Raw genomic sequence first — 9,688 nt, 5'->3', positions numbered from 1 at the left:
CAACTTGACGATGTCATTCTTCGAGGAACGCGAGGGAGTTGTCGCTCGCCGATTCGCGTCGGCGAGCTCGCGTTCCATGAACTCTTGAGCTGCTTGGCGTTGTTGATCGGGAGTCGCTGAGCTCAGCAGCGACCCGACAACAGCCTCACCGGACACCGCCGCAAGGCGGTGAAAGGCTTCCCACTCGACACGAGTGAGATGAGGGAAAGCAGCATGCTCCAGGGTTGACCCTGAAGCTTCAGACGTCTGGCCTTGGCTCATTGTGAACTTGGTCATGGGAAGGACTACAAAGTGCTACCAGGTGTAGCGGGCCTAGAGTGTCCGCTACTAGCTTACACGTAATAATGAGGAAGCGTGTAAGTTCCACGATAGTGAAACAAGTGCTTAGTCTGAAGGAAAATCAACTCTGTTTTGTATTTAGGTCCAGGGTAGCTTGCCCTGACCACTCAAATACACGTCAACCCCTTATTGGCTGATAATGGATCTGGCTCCCCATATATCAACCAATAGGATGACGGCAGTTCAGCACACGCTAGCCGTGTGCTGCTGCACCTACTTTTGTAATATAAATCTACCTACTTATGTAATAGTGTGGCCCACTACATTTCCAGACCAAATTGAGAATCTTTTCGTTAAAAATGAGAAAAGCTTAGCTGAAAATCAGCAAACCCGCAATCGCTTATGGAATTACCATCACAACACCTTCAGTAATTAATATAGTGTGCACAGCCGTAGACTTAGGAGGTGCTATATATGGCAGAGCGTTTAGGCTGACATTCTTAATTTTAGCTGATCTAGTTTCGCTCTGAGCCACACCAGGGCCCTCTTTTGTATAAGAGGTTGCCCGCTACGCCGCAAGCCTTGTTGTTACTTCCAGGTAAAGCAGTGAGCCTTCATTAGCCTGGATTATTGCTGAGATGGCACGTACAACGCTCCGTGTACTTGTCGTCCGACTTCAGCCTGAACCGACCTCTTCCTCGAAATCTGTTTCCCTTGACTAATCTGTCTTGACCAGACGACTGGATACCAGAGATACGTTTCTTGTTTTCGCCGATTTGACGCTCGCGCATACCGTCCACGAAGAGGGTGACCTCATACTTAACCTCAAGGTCCACGGCATCACTTAGGGTCTTAGGGTTCTCCAACTGGACGCTACTACGTGTGCGAGATTTGGGTTCATTAGCATAGCGGAGAGTCTAGTCGATTATGCACATGTCACGTTATACGCCAGGGTTGAGACTCGAATTGAGTGCTACAAAGCAAATTTAAGAATAAATTAAATATAAATGGAGAACTTTGTCTTGCTGCGGCTAATGTTGAATGGCAGCTTGAAGTAGAAGAGTCTACCTGCCATCTGAGAGATCGAAGTCAAACCCTAAAGTGTGAATTGAGCAGTGCTGCAGCCGGAGTGGAGGTCAACGTGCTTCTTGCGGGTTGGTCTTCAATGTTGAGCTTCCTGTCGTGATAGCTATGACAGCACATGCCTTCAACGCTGAGGTTAAGAGATGAGTTCGCACCACTATAGGACTCGATATCCGCTGTCTACTTGAGCCGCTGTGGTTTCTCGCGCAGTACAGCTGGAAAATTTTCCACGTGTGTAACTCGCTTCGATTCGTCGACGACCAATCCAACAGCTATCCCGAATCCGGCTTCTCCATTGCTGACCCGGCGATTCCTGGGAGGCGTGTGCTCGCGGCGTTGATCGGAATGACGTTGATGCTGTAGACGTCCTCGATCTGGAACAGCCGTTCGCAAGCGTTCATATCCCCTCTTACCTTTATCATGAGCAGATAGACCGGCACTCGCGTGCGGCTTGCCATCGCTTAGCTGATCTGGTATATATCGGGTTGCAGGCGGGCGCTTGTCGGCATAGACGATATCGACAGGCTGGTGGGAACAGCAAGTACTAATAGTATATCATTTTGGGGGAGAGCAGGACGAAGTAAAAACGATCACCCGCGCTGTTCAGATGCAGGGAGCTTCTATAAGATTCAACGGCATCCTACATCTGCACACCACCTAATTGTATTAGCTAGTACTATTATGTTCCACTATTCTATAGCAGCTTGATTCGTTTCGGCTACATTTACTAACGATAGACGATGTCAGAAACAGCCACAGGATTAAGATGACCATTTCCATATTTTAGACGTGGTTAGACGAATTGGAGGCAAACTATTAGGAGAGAGGATCGCAAATGTTTTCTTAGTACTCTCATTAATAATGCAACTCGTGGCCAATGTTGATGCTTAGTAATATTCGTTTCGGCGGCCTATAAAGCAAGTCAAAATAATAAATTAAACCTTGCCACATTGGCTTGGTGACACGGTTGATTCCAGGTGATATTTCAGCGTAAACGTTGTACCCACCAGGCCCCACACTGTGATTGTAAGTTGAGTCGTGCTTGGTTGTTGGCACAGTGTAGACGCTGGATTTGTAGCGATTTAGCTCGACATTAGGCGTGCTGTGCATTGAATATCCCGAACCGAATGATTTGTTCGATCGCCTGTTCCGCGCGACTTAATACATCAGTCATGCGTCCAAATAAATGTTCTTGCGTAAAACATGAGAGTCACATCAAACTGACACGGATTGTTTTAGTTCAAGCGGCGCGCCACTCGGTATCTCGATTCTCGCCGCTCACATTATTACTTGCTCGTACATAATAGTTCTGATAGACTTCTTTAGTAGCTACAACACACAATGCAGTTAGAAATAAACGGCAAAACAAACATCACATATATCTCCTACCGTTGAAACGCAGCCTCAAACACTTCCCCCTACGCGGATTCGTCTTCAAGGGGGGGTAAGGTAACATTGAACGTAGTTGTGCCCGCAACGCAGACGAAGATCGCGTGCTCATAGCAGACCAAATGAACGAACGGTCGGGGGACGCCGGGGCGTGACGTCTTTGCGAAACAGTAAAGCGGAGGCTGCAACGCGAGGTGAAAGTGTGGCGGCGACTACCGAGCGAGGTCTAGTCGAGGGAGCGAAAGCAGAATAGGCAGCGCCGAGCGATTTAGATTTTTAATTTTTTTTTCTTTTATCCAAGAGTACCCTCAAAACCGTGGGTATGGTTATGTATCGTATATGGACCTTTACGCTGTAGGACTTGGTGTTTCTAGTCACTTCCCTCCCAATAACGGTATTCTGTTTAGTAATACCAGTAGCAGGTTTAAAGCTGCCTTCTTGTGACCACTGGCAATACATGAAGTCAATTTAGCTTCAGATGTCTACTTACCAAACGGTAATGCAGGTCTATAATTATGACCTTGGCTATTTGGCTCAGGTCTATCGAATGCATTTTGCCGTTAGAGTGGTGTATTCTTTCTTTGTTCGTCCTTGAGCGCAATTGCATCGCACGAAGTCCACACACGACCCTTGACAGAATTCCAATTCCACCCGCACTAGTTCTGTCTCTTTTATAGGTGGGCTTAAGGACAAACAAATTCTGCGATCTGTGTAAAAAACGTCTGGCAAGCCGAACCTGACGAAAGATGTCGAGACTATGATTGCTGAGATGCGTCGCGAGCGTACACTCCGCCCGATACCTACGAATCGTATTACGATTCGTCGATCGTAGGCTACGATCGAGGGTCCGATTCGTTGCAAACCTTTGAAGAAGGTCCGCGATAAGTACCAATCATTTATTATTGTTACTATGGTTGACACTGAACATACGTTGCTGATTGTACTTAGGTGAATATAAAGTATAATAGTCGCAGCTGCATCTTCATTCACTCCCTGTTTCTTTTCTTCCGACACAACATATTATTACACCGTGGCTATAAATATTCCAGGTCCGCAACTCCATTTGACGCCATTCCTGAGCGGTGGTCAATTGCAGAAGACTGTAGTGAAGGCGATATTTTAGTGATGGACGAGGACGCTACTCCGGTATGTCAAGACGCAGACGTTGATATTTAAAAGCGGGCCCTATCACACAGCGAGAAGCACAGGACATTCTTTGCTGTGTACCATCGGATAGCGGAATGCGTCGCAGCTATAGGACCTACGGAATTGAAGATGTGGCGCGACCACTTAGGGTTGTTGGAACAAATAGCACGTGGAAACTAGCACTCATCCGGTAGCCGGTTTTTTAGGTCAATCCTAAAAGATGGTCATGTGTCAAATTGCGCTTAGGTCACGTGACCTGTAATGGAGAGATCACGAGTACATGTAAATTGGCATGTATCGTATTTCACTTAAGTACTTCTGCTACGCTATAATTAGCGATGCAAATTCTTAAACGACCGCTGATTCATCATCATCGTAGTCATAAGCGTAGTCTGGCTCGGCAATTGCTTCCTCATTCTCCATGAGTTCCTGTTCTGTCTCCGAGCTCATCCCACTTGTACACGATTCGGCATCCTGCACAGCCGTGCCACTCTGCTTGTTTTCATCCTCGCTCTCTTCTGAGTCAACGATATCGCGGAGGCGTGGGAGCTGAGGAGCTCGTGGCAACTGGAATCTTGTCCGCTGAGGCGGTCTTGCTAATCCTGACTGGACTGCTACGCTTGGGCCACATATTCCCGAGCCATATTTTCAAGTGTGCTGACGAATCGAGTCATGACAGGATGTGGAACTTTAATTCGTGCGTTCAGGTGACGTTGAAATCTCTCAAGATGGTTGTTAGTACGACTAACAATGTCGCGCCTCATGCCGTACACATTCCAGTATGCCGGCGGAAACATGTCGGGCCAGGTCCTTTGAAAGTACCGCCAAAATATACGTTATTTATTTGTAGAGTAGCTCACTTGTTTGGCATCACATGTTATTTTAATAGTATTCTTGGCCCATGCGATTCTTGAACATCGATTTTTCTAGGCTCTATAACAGTTAAAGCGTCAAAGATGTTCGGTGCCATCGCTAACTTGGCCTCAACTCGTGGTACCTTGTATTCCTTCAGCTTTCGGCGGCACGCCTGCTTGAAGTGGAACAGGCAGCCAATTATACGAACTTCCGGAAAGAAGCACTGATAAGTGCGCTCTCAAAGTCACACACGACTTCTTTAGGAGTAAGTTTCCGGCCAGCACGATCCTCTGTGCAGCGTAACAGCTTGATGTAGGATTCCTTCTGCATGGACGTAGTAGAAGTGAATTTAGCTGGAACGTATAGCTTAGTTGAACGATCGTCAACCATTATTGTGGCACACTTCTCGTAACTAGTAGGCGCACAGCGAAACGTTCCATCTACAAACCATGCCAGGTTTTTGAAGCGCAACAAATTGCGTAGTTCAGGGTGAGCCCATGCTATGACACGATCAGCGCCAGAAGAATCTTTTTGAGCTTTGATATCGTCATGCCAAGCGTACTGAAACTGAAAAAAAAACTTGCATCGACCCCCTTACTATTGACATTGGAGGTAGTTCAACGGAGCGATTGCGGTTACCACCGGATTGTTTTCCGCGAGCATACTTCACGCGGTCAACGACTGCGCTCTTCGCTACACCCCTTACTGGAGGTCCTGGTTGTATGTAATATTTCTTCATAACGTGAAACCATATATCACCCTGAGTCATATTGGTTTCAACTGCTAGCTGATCAACATCCTGCAGCATAGCCTCGCAAACAATTGCGCAGAGGGTAGCACCTGGCAAGCCGACTCCATCTCGTAATCCTGGATTGGAAGCGGCATGTATGAGGTACGAGACCACTAAAATCAAAGGATGCTGTTTCGGCCATATATAGAAAACTTGTCTTGCACTTTTTGCGATACGAGCTGCACCGAAACGAGATCTTGACGCCTGTTATGTTGGCCCGAGTATACGCGTAGCCCTGATAGTACACTTTGTTACTACCATCCCGTGTTTTCGACACTGAAAGACTTCGAGAAGCTGTCGTTGTGGTACAGTGCTGCATGGCTGCACCATCCTCTGCACTCTCCAAGCAAGTCAGAAGAGAAGGCGATGAAAGCATTGTGGATAATGCTGCTGCGGATTCTGCCGTTGGCTGTGTTAATGGGGTAGATAGTGTCGCTTCAAAAGGAGGGCCAATGACGGGTGTTTCCCCTGCGATACAATTATGCGCAGAGGCCGCGTGTGGTGGCATGTTGCCGGTCCCGAGCGCGAGGCTGTCGAAGAGTATCTGAGCATCGGGCTCATTTGAGTTGATTCGCTGGGGCCGGGTGTTTCGTCCAGACATAGGAGAAAAACGAGCTCGTTCAGGTCGAGTCGAGTGTCGAAACGACGTGTGGATGGGAGGCGGACGAGTCGTTTTAGCTCTACGCCGAGGCATTCGTATTGTTGGGTTTGCAGAAGAAGAAATAAGTGGAGGAGAAGAACCGGTTGTTGTGCCGATGCAAAATGATTAGTGGTGAGGAACGATGCGAATGGGAAGCGCTGCGTTAGTTTCATAAGATTGAGAAATTTCCGACACGCTGGTTTCTAACTGCATGCATTCTTCCATATGTGACCAGTTAACATTGGTAACGTGACCAAATTGTAACTTCCGTGGCCTATTTGCACATCCAGACCGTGATCAAGTGCTCCGATTGACCAGTTTTCACTTCTTTGACTCATCCTCGCCTATAAAAACATGATGACGCGACATTGTTCCTTTCGATGTAAGCATTGGTAATGCTGAAAGCATTGGAGATGTTGTTGGTGACGTTGGTGATGGTATTAAGGACGAAGTTGGCAATGAAGTCACCAAGCCGTTTGGTGACACTGTTACCAAATAGTCACTCGGAGGAAATACGGAAAGGAATCAGATGACTGAGTTTGTGAGCAACTCAGAACTGGGATCTTTGATGGAACAAGTGAAAACGTTAATCACTTTGTTACCAGCAAAAAGGAAACTGAAAATGAAGGACTTGACAGATGTAAGACCAGCTATAATATGACCTACAAAAGTCATATTTAGAGCTAATAAACTATTGTCCAGCCCAACTCAGCAAGCCGAGCGCCTGGAATATGTAAAATTCAAGCAAGTTTCAAGAAGGAGGGAAAGAACTAGGAATTGAAATCAATCGTGATTAACGTGGTTACAATTGGAGATATCTCCCTTGAGAAATTCGAAGAGGCAACACAGGAAAAAGTATGTCGAATGCTGATATTGCTAAGACCGTCACTGCTATTCGCCGTATGTTTAAACTCAGCGACATTCAAGCGCCCGAAAGCTTTCATCATTGAACGTAGCCCTACGCAGCCTATCGAGACCGATGCACGTTTCGTTCTACGAGGTATGTGCGTGACTGACTGTTTCGGCGATGAACGCGTGAGCCGCAGCTACTAAATCTGAACTAATTGTGTCTTACTTATTGTTTTATGTTTGGTGCGAAAATCCTTGGATGATTCTAGAGGAGTATATCAATGGTAGATGGTTGTGGCGAGTGAAGCTGGGGGTTCAATTCTGGGAGTGGAGACGTTCACTGTACGGGGCCTACATCAGATACAATTATGGAACGAGGTATCCGCAAGGGCTGGTGTGGCTCAGGATCTCGCTAAGTTTGTGGAAAATATTGTGATTATAGAAGAGACTGAAAACGAAAAACGCTAACAGATTATTCGCACAACTGCACATGGCTGTGGACACAGTATACCGCCTTGATGGACACGACATCATTTAAGGATTTGGCTGGGTTTGGATTGTAGAACTTAACGGCACTTGTGTCCACTTGGCGTCTCTACGCGCTGCAGAGGAGAGCTTATATGGAGCAAAGCTACGTTAGTAGATATAGTAAATCCTATATATCTTCAAATAGCAGATGAGAAGAATTAAAAAGGTTATTTTGACACTAGTGAACATGGCTTCAGCCAAATGGAATCCAATCGGACTGTGTGATGTCCAGTTTACATTTACGTGGAGCCACACTGGTGCGGCATCGTCTTGGACATGGAAGCGGCAGACTGCGTAGTTGTACGACCTATTCCCCAGACGAGATTTTCCAGATGAAGTGGAAAGAACATACAGCAGTAGCTTTGCTCCTATTATGACGACCGAAGTAAATGTTAAAAACTTTTCACGGCTTTGGTTGCGGTGTACTGGTTGTCCAGGTTTTCGAACTGCATTTGTCTGTAGCGCGGACTACGCCTCTTGAGCACAGCATCCCGTCCCATGGCGACAAACTGGGCCTTCAGGAAATGATGCACGAGCGCTACAAGGTCCGCACTTTCATTGTTTATGTCGTCGGAGATATAATACATGTTTCGTAATGTATTTGTTTGTGGTTACTTTTTAAATGCAGAGTTTTTAAGGTTTGTGATATTTAAGCGGCGAAAGCGCTGCACTGAGCTGTCACTTAGTGACTTCCATGCCAACTGTGCTGCGTATCGTGTGCCACTTAACCCTTTAGGTCCTCAGCCATAATGGCCCTGGAAGGGCCTCAAACGTAAGCATAAGATTGGCTATACACCATTTCCCGGCCAAGTTTCCAGTTTTACCAGCCATCTTGCAAATGGCCGGTTCTTGTATGATCTAATTTAAGGCTCTGTGGAGTCACACCATTTTTAATTTTAGGCTACGGCATTTGGCGCTTTGCATGAAAAAGCCACTTTTCCCACGACTTGAATTTCTGCCCATCCCACTTTTCAAGCAGGTTGCAAACCTGGTCAAATACATAGAGCATAGGTCGAGGCAGTTTCTTCCCCGAATCCTCTAATCATTCGCTTTACCTCATAAAACTATCGTAAATAAGTTGCTGCTATCCTGAGGGAATTTTCGGAGGGAACCAGCTACTAGATGGTTCGATTAGTCTTTCGCCCCTATACCCAAGTTTGACGATCGATTTGCACGTCAGAATCGCTACGAGCTTCCACCAGAGTTTCCCCTGGCTTCACCCTACTCAGGCATAGTTCACCATCTTTCGGGTACCAACATATGTGCTCAAACTCAAATCTTTCACCACGAAGGTTCATGATCGGTCGATAGTGCCACACCGCAGACCGAAGCCCGCAGCATTTCCTACCTCAGACAACTTACGCTGCCCTTCACATTCATTTCGCGCTGGGGTTTCCACACCCTAACACTTGCACACATGTTAGACTCCTTGGTCCGTGTGTCAAGACGGGTCAAATCGCTCCATTTCGTCAACGTCCCGAACGGCAACAAGTTAAAACCCACATCAATCCACACACAACCACACACGCATAGCAAGCTATCCGCACACGGCGCACACAGAGACACAGGGCCACTTAAAAACACGTTGTAGGCACCTCAGTCCCAACCGCGACTACTCGTCCACCAAGATATAACAGACAAACGCAAGCGTAAGCCCTACCTCCTCGGCGGCCATTTCCCGCAGCATACGAGCTGACCTTGACGTCCCACCGTAGCACAGGGCACCAGCAAGCATACACAGCACACACGCCGAGCGCAGCCAAAAAAAGCCGCTGCCACAGTACACGCATGCACACACTCGCCAATGAAATATACCACGGATTATAGACACTGGAAACGATTCGGTTCCCTTTCAGCAGTTTCAGGTACTCTTTAACTCTCTTTTCAAAGTTCTTTTCATCTTTCCCTCACGGTACTGGTTCGCTATCGATCTCGCACCAATATTTAGCTTTAGATGGAATTTACCACCTACTTTGCGCTGCATTCCCAAACAACGCGACTCAAAGAAAACGGATCGTACGCACGAGCAACTCAGGGATGAACGGGAGTATTATCCTCCATGCTGTCCTTTTCCAAGGAACTTGCCCCAAGCGCCCACACTGATCACGCCTCTATAGACTACAATTCGC

The 9,688-nt window shown here is 47.0% G+C and overlaps 1 non-coding gene across 1 annotated transcript in view; it reads right to left on the bottom strand.

Moving 5' to 3' along the window:
* Nucleotides 1-8,566: 8,566 nt before the first annotated feature.
* PITG_33041 overlaps nucleotides 8,567-9,688 on the bottom strand; it is a gene marked incomplete at both ends in the record, with an annotated part of 1,377 nt that continues 255 nt past the window's right edge. Inside the window, one exon of the ribosomal RNA XR_009934435.1 lies at nucleotides 8,567-9,688. This exon is cut by the window's right edge and continues 255 nt beyond it. This is a non-coding gene — a ribosomal RNA (28S ribosomal RNA).

This window comes from Phytophthora infestans, genomic scaffold, assembly GCF_000142945.1.
Source record: "Phytophthora infestans T30-4 supercont1.21 genomic scaffold, whole genome shotgun sequence".
Lineage (NCBI taxonomy): Eukaryota > Oomycota > Peronosporomycetes > Peronosporales > Peronosporaceae > Phytophthora > Phytophthora infestans.
Note: the sequence above shows the minus strand (reverse complement) of the source record. Positions and strands in the feature narration are given on the sequence as shown.